Here is a 12,902-nt window from a genome sequence, read left to right as displayed (position 1 = left end):
GTCCATTTTCTATGTATCTTAGATGAATGTTTCGAACTCTGGTATATCCTTGATTCCCCAAGCTTGTGTTCTGACAAAATTTCATGCTTGTCTTGTTTCGATATACAATCATGTTTCTTTCTTGTATTGGCCTGTTGTCGTGCTTAATGCAATTGAAGAAGTTGATAGCAAGTTTTGAAATCTTTTCTCACTTGTTTTGACATACACTTGACTCTAAGACATGAGAAAAGTAATTTTTTCTTTTGTTCGAATGACAGGCTCAAAAGGACAAAAATAGAAATATAGAGAAGAAAGAAGCGACAATGTTTGTCCCGTTTTGAAAATAAAGAAACAAAATTTTTATCTAAAAATGACAATCAATTCTAATGATTATGCCATGCATTTTGGATTAAGCTGCCTGATCTTTTCATTCAAACTTGCCATCAATTGTTGTTGAGTTAATGATCTTGAAACTGAGTTGTTTTCATAGGCCAATTGCACTCACAGACCTCCTTCGACTAGTGATACCTTGAAGGGTTTTTACCAACAGTTCTCTCTCATTTTTCTTTCTCTTAGCTTATAATTTCTCTTAGGTAATGAGACTTTCTTATTCTTGTATCTCTCAACTTACCATCGTCTTATGGTGCCCGTGAGGATTTTTCACCAATAAGACTCTCTCATTTTTATTTCTCTTAACTTACCATCGCCTTACGGTGCACGTGAGAATTTTCACCAATAAGACTCTTATTCTTATTTCTCTCCCGATTCCTTATGCTAAGGAAGACAAGTAGTTCCCAAAATGCATCATCATATTCATTGCATGCTTATCCTTAACATTCTCAAAGATTGATCTGAAGGTCTTTCTTTGGTTGTAACTTGGCTTTTGGATAAGGTTAGAAAGAAAGGATGACATGAGGCCCAAACGACACTTGATGTGGGGTGGGACTTACAACTTTTGAAATCGACTTAAACAATAGAAATTAACCAACGCCCCAAAAGAGTAATTCTAAATTGTTATTTTGGTTAGACTGAGCCCAAAGTAGGGCTGCCTACGTATCTCACCCCTGAGAAAGGAGAATCAGGTCACACGTAGTTCCAAAAACTTGTTCTTTTGCTTGATTCAGATTTATTTTGTCTTTTTTTTTATTGTCTGTTTTTCTCTTTGGAACTTTTCCTGACTCAATTTTCCTTGACACTTATCTCTTTTCATTTTTTTTGCCATATTTTTCTCTTCTCTTTTTTTTTTCGAAACTTTTCTGACTCTTGATTCTATCTTTTTGCTGGACACTTTTCTTTTGAACTTTGTTGACTCTATCTTGATTTCAAAAGAGGGGTATGAAATAAAATAGAACTAAAGCTCAAACGAGGTAAACAAAGGATGGCACGGTATTTGAATAGCAGAAAGGAATGTCTTAGTCGTATCAATCCTTAAAAATGCAAGTACATAACATGCACTATGAAAGTGGGAGATGAAGATCATGTGAGACATTTTTTACAGCATTAACTTTAACTGAGTGTGTGCGTCACCACTTCTTCTACACTTGTCTAACATACAACTCCATCTTTGTTGTACATCCCTTACATCGAATGACTCATGCTTTTGTGGAGCTGATTATCTTCTTGTTTCTCTTGATATATGGATAACACGTCCACTATTTGACCTAATTTAGATATACTTTTCAATTGATGACCAAGTTATTCTTGTGATTCTCAAAATAATTTGCCTTAATTTTGAAAGAAGGCTTCCACGTTATCACCAAATGTCTCAACATTCTACCAATTTCTAAGATGTTTTTTTTAAACTTTAGCCTTTGATTCAATGTTTCATGATTTAATTGAATTTTAAGATCTAGATGAAATCTGCAGGCATATCATAACACTAGAATCAACATAAAATGTGCAATAAAGATAAACAAACAACTTAAAATAAGACAAAACTAAAAATAACCCCACATTTTATTTAAAAGAAAATATAGAATGTCTTGAACATAAACATCAGAGGGACAAAACAAGATAGATCCTGAACTACAACCCTGAAATAATTTGGATGACAGAAAAGAAAGCAAAACCAACTACCAAAACTCCTTCCTAGTAGGGATAGGAGTGTCTTCCCAATTGTTGCTCTTGATATCTTAGCCAATGGTTTACACATCATAATGTCTAAAGCTTCCACCACTATCCAACATATTTCCCTCAACAAATAAGTTCTGGATCCCTATGCTTAACTCGTTGCTTCCCACTATTATGCATTACCATGTGTTGGTGAAGGATTCTGTGTGATACTCGTAGTGGCAATGTTTTCCACTACGATTAATCTTCTCGAATCATCCTTTCTATTTCTCTTTTCAAAGCACGACTACCCTCAATACTGTGACCTTAAACATCAGAATGATATGCACATCATACATGGGATTAAAATTTCTTAAATGTGGGTCAGGAGTATACCTAAGGAGAGGAGTGATCATACCCAAATATCTCAATCTCTGGAATAAACTAGCATACGATTCTCCAATTGATGTGAAACTATCCCTAGGCTTCTTTCTCTTTCCATTATTTGACTTGGATCAAACATTTAGCCTAGAAGGGCTTTGATATGTTTGTGGAGTTGGAGGATAACTCTGAGGAGTTGTAATGCCCCAAAGTAAATCCTGATGTATGTTGTGGCGTGTCAACAGAAATAGGAGATTGTGCATGTGATTCTGGAGGTAAGCTAGAAGGATTTTTTGAATTATCCATGAGAAATGGGGAGAAGGCAACCATTAGCCTAAGATTGACCTATCATTTGGCTTCTTAATTTCAAGATCACTTCATTAGGTCCTGAATTCTCATTCTCTGAACTCCTTGTCTAATCAGTGATAACAAACTCAATGTTCTTATTGGCCGTAGCTACCTTTCTCTTGGACTTGGTGTAATATGAAGAACAAACCAAAATACCACAAACCAACCACCTTAAACTAACTGAAGAAATAGAGGTAACAAATGTGTTAGAATACAACACTTATTCAAAACTCTTTTTCTTCTTCTTTATTTTTGAATAGATCACTGAACTCCAGAAGGGTGACTACGCATCTCACTCTCAAAAGAGGAGAATTAGGTGTGCGTAGTTCGCGAAGCTTGGCCAAAATGGCCAATCAAACCCTTTTTCTTTTTCTTGAAATTTTTAGAAGAAAAAAAAATAACAAATTGTCAAAATAATTGACGAAAATCTCTTTGATTTTTCATCTTTAAAAAATCTCTATACAAGATGAAACCTGTGATTACCAAGAGAAAATCTTTTTGTATTTTCAATTTTGCATTTCATATGAAAATAAATCTTGAAGCTATTAAAGAAAAATCTTTTGGTAGTTTTCTTTTAGACATGTATATGAAACACCTACTCTAAATAAAGAGTGAATTTTTTTTTTTGAATTTTTTAAATAAGATCACCGAACCTAGAAAGGCTTCCTATGTATCTCACTCTCAAAAGAGGAGAATCAGGTGTGCATAGTTCGTCCAGACCAAACAATTAAACAATAACTAATAGACTGAACCACAACTTGAACGAAATGACCAAAACAGAAAACGAAAAACAATTGATAAAATCTTTTTTTTTTGGTTTGAAATTTCAAAGGACCAACAACTATGAAAGGATTCTTTTTTTTGAATTTTTCGATATAAAGAGACACAAAGACACTAAAAGAAAAATCTTTTTGAATTTTTTTTTTGTGAGAAAGCAAAAGCCACAAAGAACTCTTAAAAACTATGAAACTCTTGTTTTTATCTCGCTTTTCTTTTTCTTTCCCTCTTTTCTTTTTTTTAAGCCTAAATACACTCTTTTCCTTAATTATAGCACATGCTTACTCAAATCAGTCCGTCAAGAGATCCTGTTACCCTCAAAGATGCAACAATTAGCACGTTAGGATGCTTAGAGGGGAGTCTCCTACAGAGGACCAAAAAAGTTCCGCTAGGTCTCAATATGATGCACATAAGAATGACCTAAAGGTCGACCTACGCTGGGGTTCAACTAACAAGGATGTTCGGGGGGAGCGCATGGTCGATAGTGGCTGCGATTTCTTTCCACCTACTTCATATCATTCGATGGCTCCCCCTCCTAAAATAAGGGCGACTCAACTAGAGGTCATGTACACAATATGTTCTATGGGACTTGTTGTGAAAGAAATGACTCGAGTTATGTAAATAATGATAGATATAAAGAAGACATGTAGCACATAAGCATGCAACCACGATAAAACAAATACAAACGATAACCAAACAACGTCTATACACCCAAAGTGTCAAACTAAGCCGATTCAACTCAAAATGAAGCTCGAATTTCTAAAAATCCCCAGCAAATTCGCCAGAGATGTCACACCCCCTTTTTTTTTTATCAAAAAGATAAATTTTAAGTTTGAAAGGGTTCTTATTATTAAGTGACAAAGAATGGAATTTTATTTTAAAAAGAATTATTTTTACATTTAAACTTAGATTCTCCACTTGACATAAATTGGGTGTCCCAAATCCCCTTTGGAAATCCTCTTCAAAATGATTTGACTTTTTAAAACTGGTCAACAAACAGAGATTCCGGTTAAGGAATTCTGTTGACCGAGGGGAAGATGTTAGGCAACCCTCCATCTCGTGGTTCAACTATGGTCACTTCGTGGAGTATATCTGCTAGTACGACACTATGAAATGTATAAACCAACTAAACACACAACAGGAAAACAAACAACTAAAATAATCAATAATCCAAAAATAGTGTCCAGTCCAATTTATTACAAACCATAATAAAATGCTGAAATAAAAATCTAAACTATTCTAATTATCGTAGCTATGCTTTACTCAATGCTTGGTCCTTGATCACGAGCCTTCTTTCCATACATGATACTACAAGGCATTCTCCGGTGAATAAGTACAATGTGCCTCGGGGCATTTTTCGATAAAATGAATACATTTTTTTAAATGCCATGAAACAAAAACATTCAACAAACGGTCAAACATTCAACAATCCACAATTCCTAAATTTGCCTACCTGACCTAGCATTTGCCTACTAGTTTAGACCTAAAACATGATATTATCGAATTTAACAAATTCAATGCCTATTTCACATCAAACGATAATCAACGAATCAAAACTAACTAATCACAATCATTTTTATCCATTGTTCAATTCTCACCCCTATATCCATTCTCAACTAAATGCTTAACCCATTTTAAAATACAAGTCACCAATCGAGCCGCGACAATTAGAGGAGCCCAAACACACTATTAAAATTATATCATCAACCACCATAAATCACGCAAATCACGACATAATACACCAGAATAAGATAAAAATAGAGAGAAATAGAGTTGAAAAATTGGACCTCAATTTGACACTTTATTTTCAATTGGATGGAGAAGCTTTGTGGATTCGGAACCTCAAGTGAACCCGACTTTGACCAAACTCGAACTTCACAATTTATTTTAGAGCTGGAACATGTTGATTTCGACAAGAATTTTGTACCCCACTACTGTTCGATCATTTTCTGGCGGGTTTCACCCGAGAAACAGGCATGGGGAGTCAGCCAAATTGAGTTTTAGTGGAATTGATCTCTGTTTTTCAGTAATGGCTCGACCAGAACTCAAGTCGATTCACCAACATTTTTGGGCAATTGTGGTCGAGTCGTCGGAGCTCCAGTGAGATCTACGGTGGTGACTTGATTTTATCCTCTCTAATTCCTCTCGTAATTCTCCCCCTTTCAATCTCTCTCTCGCGTCTCTCTCCCTCTTTTCGATCACTATCTCCCTCTCTCGATTCTCTCTTTCCTTATCGATCACCCTCATTTTTTCTCTATTTTCTTCTCTGATTTTCACTTATGTTTTTGCTCCCTTTGCTACTATTTCCCCCCTCAATTTCACTCTTCTCCTCTCTGTTTCCCATTTTTCTCTTTCTTCTGTGTCTTTGTATGTCTGTCTGAGTGGAATGGAAAATATATGTGAGTGTAGTTGTGTGTTTACTGTTGTTTATGTATGCGTGAATCTGTGTGTGAGTGTATGTTATATTATTGTTATGTGTGAATTGTGAGGATGTGTTAGTGTGTGTTAGGTAGTGGGTGTGTTAGGTGTGACTTGTTAGGATTCGGTGGGGTATGGGATAGGGTACGGAGTAGGGTAAGGAGAGATAAATAGGTAAATATTATTTTTTGTGAGGGATAAAATTACGTGTCTACAGTAACTAACAAGGAAAACAATGCTAACTCTGTAAGAGATACACAAAAGCAATGACAAAATAATGTGATAGTTAAAATATAATAAATAATAGACTATGCTAGATATTACAAATAAGGATTACGATACTATGGCTAGTACAACAACTAACACCCACAAACCTAACCCCTCCCCCCTCCCCCCCGATACAAAAATAAACCTAAAAACCAAAATTAAGGCCTAAAGAAATAAAAATCAGCAACTACAAGAAAGGAGATGAAGTAGAAGAACACACGGATTCAACACAAAAGAAGAGAAAAATGCATAAACATAAAGAGATAATAGTGAGACATACACTCACACCAATGAATAGCACCAAGGTGTTTATCAAACACCAAGACACACAACACAAATAAGAGATAACACCACACTCTTAGGTGGACCAAAGGAATTCACACTCCTCAATCACACCTTTCTTGCCAATTGATCAACACAAGTGAAATCCATAAAATGTATTAATCCTTAGTTTCGATGTCTTTTCCAAGACCTACACTAAGATGGATTTTCCAAGCCCTACACTAAGGAAAGAAACTACACTAAGAGTAATACTCAATCAATTCATCAAAGTATAATGAAAAAAGAAAGCTAAATATCTATTTATACTATTACAAGAAAATGTCTAAAATACCCTTAATGAAGGGTGCTCCTTTGGAGTGTAAAAAGGGAGTCTCAAAAGACCATAATATCCTTAAGTTGAGGCGCTTTTGGAGTGTGTTCAAGGATGCCTTGGAGTGTATTCAAAGATCTTCTTCACATTTTAGCAAATACACTCCCTTGGTTGAAGGCATCATGCTCTCATAAGCTCCCATTTGCATGAACAAGGCTTGAAAAGGCTCCAAAAGGTCTTCAATCCAAAACTTAAACCTTTGACAATACCTTGTAATCTTTTGTGATCTTCATGCTTGTATCATCCTCTCCATCTTGAAAGGAATTTGTCCTTAAATTCACATCTAGCAACACCAAATAGAGAAGAAAACAAGCACACAATCTTCATTGTAAGAGGGTTAGCATTAGTACTACAAGTTACCTAATCATGCCAAGGGGTTACACTTTTGGAATACAACCAACTATCATTTGTTATGATTATGAAACACCTACCACAAGTATCACAAAGGACACGGCTAAGGCAAACATCAAGAGATAAGACAACTACAAGGGTCCACAAAAGCCATATAGCATTGTAACTCCAAGTGGACCAATAAAAAAACATCCTGCCCCTACATAAAACAAATCCAAGACTATCATGGATATCATCATAAGCAAAGAGGTAGTATAGGAAGGCATCAAGTGTAAATAAATCATCCAAGTTGCTATCATCTATGAGAATGCTAATGGATTCAAAAGACATAGCATATAAGGATGGAATCAAGTCATTTAAAATCAAACAACTTCTTCCTCTTAAGTGAAACATAAACTTCGCATCCACACGTTGAGATTCAAGCACCTTCAGCACAAGTGTGTCAAACAAAGATACACATGTATAGGCAATACCCCAAAGAGGCAATGACATATTTTCCTTAGGGTCCTTAACCATGAAACCACTTTTGAGAAATGGGTCTCTCATCAAAACCAAGTCACAAAAATGGCATCACAATAATGGAGTTCATCTAAAGTGTTTTCAAGAGGGAACTCTCTTCTTGACCTACAAGTAGTGATACTTTGTTCAAGAATGGAATCTCTCAAGGATGAGCTCTCTTGACTCTTTTTATTACTCCCATTCTTTAGTGAGCACTTAACATTATTAGAAATTCCTCCCATGCATAACTTGGGTCTATCAAGTGGGTTGTAAACCTCCAAGAAAGACTTTGCATTATAGGGAAGAATTCCAACATCCACAATCAACCTATGCTTGTCATCTTGACTAAGCAATAAGTTGGTTGTGGTGAAATTTCCACAACCCAACAAATCATTGGGGTCAAATTGAAAAAGTAACCAAGGTCTTAAGTCTCGACCACTTTTATTTTCCCCTAAGGTTCCATCCACAAATTTAAGCACACCCTCTCTATCACTATTGGAAATGTCATGAGAAAAAAGAGAGTTGAGAGAGGTGTCACATAAGTAAACGTCAACTTTGGTGTCCTTATGCATGTACTCACTAGTTTCAAGCTCACCATAGGAAACACACAAAGAAGAAGTATATGGATACCTAAACAAATACCACCTTCTCTTTCAAGAGTGTAGCGCGCACACATATTCAAACCATAACGGGAAGAAAAGGGATCACAATCAAAACCATTTGCACAAGTACAATCATAATTTGGGTCTTCTAAACATTCTAGCAAATCAAGGTCAACTCTACCCGATTGATCATTTTGCATACCCTCACTAGTTGTTGGCAACTCACGTACCAACGTAGACTTACCTTTGTTTTCACAAGGGTCAACTAGTGTGTAAATACTCATGTCACTTGGTAATAGAGCCTTATTCAAGTTATAAGTGCTAGCACTAGATGGACACAAATTATTCTTATGAAAAGAATTGATTTTGTCATCTAAATGATCAACTAGTGCTTGCATACTCACAATAAGAGTTTGCTCCTTATGCAACCTAACAACACCAAGAGTATCACAAAAGGAAGATTCATACACTTCTTCACTAAGCAAATCTGAAACTACACCACTTTGGCCACTACTAGCCACATCACAATAATTCAAGTTTTTAGGAGTATAGAAGATAGCTTTGTTACCTCGTAGATCATGGGAAGTGTGTTCTTCACTTGGTTTTGCATCATGGAAGCCTTCATGATACACATTATAAGGTAATATGTCAAGGTTTCCCTTTGAACTCACTACTTCATCACCTATCCCAAAATTGGGAATTTCGGCCAAGGGCTTAAAGAAAACTTTCTTGGGCTTCTCCTCGGGACTTCTAGGGTATTGAACCTGCACATGAGAAGATAAAATACTAGGCAAAATTCTAGTATTTAGGTTAGTGAATAATAAGGATTCTTTGTAGACAAGATCCACAATCAAGCATTTCTTTTCCCTTCCAACTTCACTACCCATGGTTTCTCTTTTCCTTACCTTCTTTTCTTCACACTCTTCTTGTATCTCAACATCAAGTTTCTCTCCATATTGAGGCTTGGAATTATTTTCTTCAGATTCTAACTTGTGGAAAGGAGGCATTGGCTTTTGTGGAGTGTAGAGTCTTTAGACTAGAGGTGTTTGGACTTGTGAAGGTAAGACCTTTGGTCAAGTGAGTTTGGAGCTTGGTAGTTTGGATTTTGAGGTGGCATTTGAGTTTGTGGAGGTTTTGGAGGACATATTATATCAAGCCCCACTTTTATTTTAATCATGTCGCCCCTCATTGATCCCATATAACCCTTCATATCTCCTATATGTCCCTTTATTGCTCTCAAATTCGAACCCATTCTTGCCATCTTTTGATTCAAGGCCTCAAGTTGAGCCATGATGAGTCCACCAATATCATTACCAATGGATTGTGCACTTGAACCCATGGGTTTTATGAGTAAGTACCTAACAAACAATCAAAAACCTACAAAACAAACAAACACGTTAGTTCAATAATCCTCACCACTCTCACACTCGGATCTCACCTCCCACTTGGTCTCACAAGTGTTGAATACTTGGCAATACTTGGCAAGTGAATTGAGTGGTGAATATTCTTTGGCCCAAATTGATTTTTGTTTGATATGACTCAAATAAAATGATTCACAGACTTGAACCAATAAACTACTGCGAATTAAAAATAAGAAAAGCATACAAAAATCGAAGACACGAACAAACGCACTCAAAACTAATTATCAATCTAGTAGGTACTTACTAGCTTGCTAATTAGATAGAGTTTAACACATAAGAAACTAGAATAAAAAAATCAGAAACTAAGAAATCTAATTGTAGGACTCAATTTGGTTGTTCATAAAGTGATGATGTGGCAGCTTATGGTTGGACGTCACTTTTCAAAATTTTCAATTTCAAAATATCTTGTTTCATCCAAACAAAGGGAAGAAGAATTTTGGTTTTAAGGGAAAATAAAGGTTTGAAGCCTTTTTGGAGCTTCAAATGAATTTAAAATGGGTTGGTCCCCTCAAGTGTACTTTCAATTGTACTTGCTTATTCCCTTGTCCCCTCTTTCTTTTTGGAAGACTTAGAATATGCTAAGGAATATTCTTATACAAACATTTGGTACACTCTCTTTCTTCTCTCTTTTTTGGATCAAACAAGCTACTTGAATATTCTTCTTCAACAAGATTTGAAGATGGTGGATGAACAAGATGAATATTCAAGGTTGACCAAGGTTTGACCACTAGGCAAATGAACCCTAACTTTATTTTTTCTTTTAGATCTAGGTTCTCTTTGCCAAACCAAGCACAACCAACAAAAAACCAGCCACAAAACGCCACAAACAAGTTGATCAGAAATGAAATCCCTCCTCAAAAGTTTCAAACAAGCCACAACAATGGTGGATCTAGCTAAAAAACAACCAAATCTTGTTCTAAACTTAGATCTAGACCCTTTAAGTATTAGAGAACAAAAATCTAACACTAGAAACTATCAAAACAAGCTAAAAATTAGTAGAACTAAGTTGTGAAATTTAGATCTACTATCAAACAACAAGACAACACACTATTTTTTTGAGTTTTTTGAATTTTTGACTCTTTATGTGGATTTTTGACTCTAGACTCCTTTTTTTGTGAAGATTTTCTTAGATCCAAGACTTAGAGTTGTGAGAACAACTCTAATATATGGATCTTGATACCAAATGATACAAGAATCAACTACTAAAACCAAATTACTCCTAAAGAACCTAAAAATGAGCAACTACAAGAAAGGGAGATGAAGTAGAAGACACAGACTCAACACAAAAGAAGATAAAAGTGCATAAAATATAAAGGATAGTAGTAAGATATACACTCACACCAATGAAAAACACCTCAAACACCAAGACACATAACACCAATGAGATATAACACCACACTCTTAGGCGGACCAAAGGAATTCACACTCCCCAATCACACCTTTCTTGCCAATTGATCAACACAAGTGAAATCCATCAAATGTATTAATCCCTAGTTTTGATGTCTTTTCAAAGACCTACACTAAGATGGCTTTTCCAAGCCCTACACTAAGGAAAGAAAATACAATTTGAGTAATACTCAATCAATTCATCAAAGTCCAATAAAAAAATGGAAGCTAAAGATCTATTTATACTATTACAAGAAAATATCTAAAATACCCTTAATGAAGGGCACTCCTTTGAAGTGTAAAAAGAGAGTCTCAAAAGACCATAATATCCCTAAGTTGAGGCGCCTTTGGAGTGTATTCAAGGCTGCCTTGGAGAGTATTCAAAGCTCTTCTTCACGTTATAGCAAATACACTCCGTTGGTTGAAGGCATCATGCTCTCATAAGCTCTCATTTGCATGAACAAGACTTGAAAAGGCTCCAAAAGGTCTTCAATCCGAAACTTGAACCTTTGACAATACCTACCCCCTCCCCCCCGAAAGCACGATAATACTCCTACCCTAACCTTTTACCCTAATATGTGTCCTCCACACCGACCCTCTTATCTGAGGTCATGTCCTAAAAAATATGACATTGTGCATATTCTGCCTAATCACCTCTCTACCTCCTCACTGGGGTGTGCACCACACCTCTTCACATATCCAAACCATCTCAGTCTTGCCTCATCTTGTCGACCATGAAGGTCACTCCAACCTTATCTTGAATATCCTCATACTTAATCTTATCACACCTAGTGTGCCCATACCCCACAGGTCCACCTGAACATACTCGTCTCCGCACAACATTTATCTTCTGAACATGTGAGTTTTTGACTAGCCAACACAACAACTAGATCTAACAACCACTCTATAAACTTTCTCTTTAAATTTCAATGGAATTTTTTTTATCACACAAGACTCCAGAGGCAAACCTTCGCTTCATCCACACCGCACCAATACGATGGGTGATATCATCGTCATTGTCCCCACTTTCGTTGATTATAAACCCAAAATACTTAAAATTAACTTCTCTCTTGGGGATATCCTGTATGTCAAGCTTTACTTTCACGCTTGCCTCACTCAAATTATTGAGCATTGAAACTTCTATAAACGCATATCCTTCTTGACTATGCATCATATCTATTATTTAGTCATGCATCATATCTATTATTTAGTTATCAATTCACAAAATAAGAAGGACGAGAATTAGAGTGATATAGGTAGTTGAGTATTATTGTTGTACTAATTTTATGTTAGAGGGGTGGGAGGATAGTTTTCTTTACTCATCTTCTTCTTATTTAGTAGTATTCTTCATTTCTTACTATTACTGTTGTTCCATTTCCTTTGTTTATTTTTTTTATTTGGCTATTGATATTTCTCAAGTCATGCTTTGATTTTTTTGTTGTTTTGACTTGAGAATTTATCGAAAACAATAAATAAAAATAAGGTATTCTGCTCATGAAATTACAAGCGGCAGATATATCGTTGTTGTTGAATTCATAAAGTTCCAAGTGTTAAGTTTCAAAAATTGATTTCGAATTATAGGAGTAATCTAGGCCACGAGATTTCTAAGAGTTGGTGAGAAAGAGGCTGGAATACAATGATTGGACTAAAGAAGAAAATTCTCTTCTGCATGTCTTGCAGCAATATCTAACATCTCATATAATTATTCAATTCATTCAACCCATTAAAGTATGGCCACATCATATTGTATAATCCTACACTTCATATCTGCAT

Source organism: Capsicum annuum, chromosome 3 (assembly GCF_002878395.1).
Source record: "Capsicum annuum cultivar UCD-10X-F1 chromosome 3, UCD10Xv1.1, whole genome shotgun sequence".
NCBI classification, from domain to species: domain Eukaryota; kingdom Viridiplantae; phylum Streptophyta; class Magnoliopsida; order Solanales; family Solanaceae; genus Capsicum; species Capsicum annuum.
Note: the sequence above shows the minus strand (reverse complement) of the source record.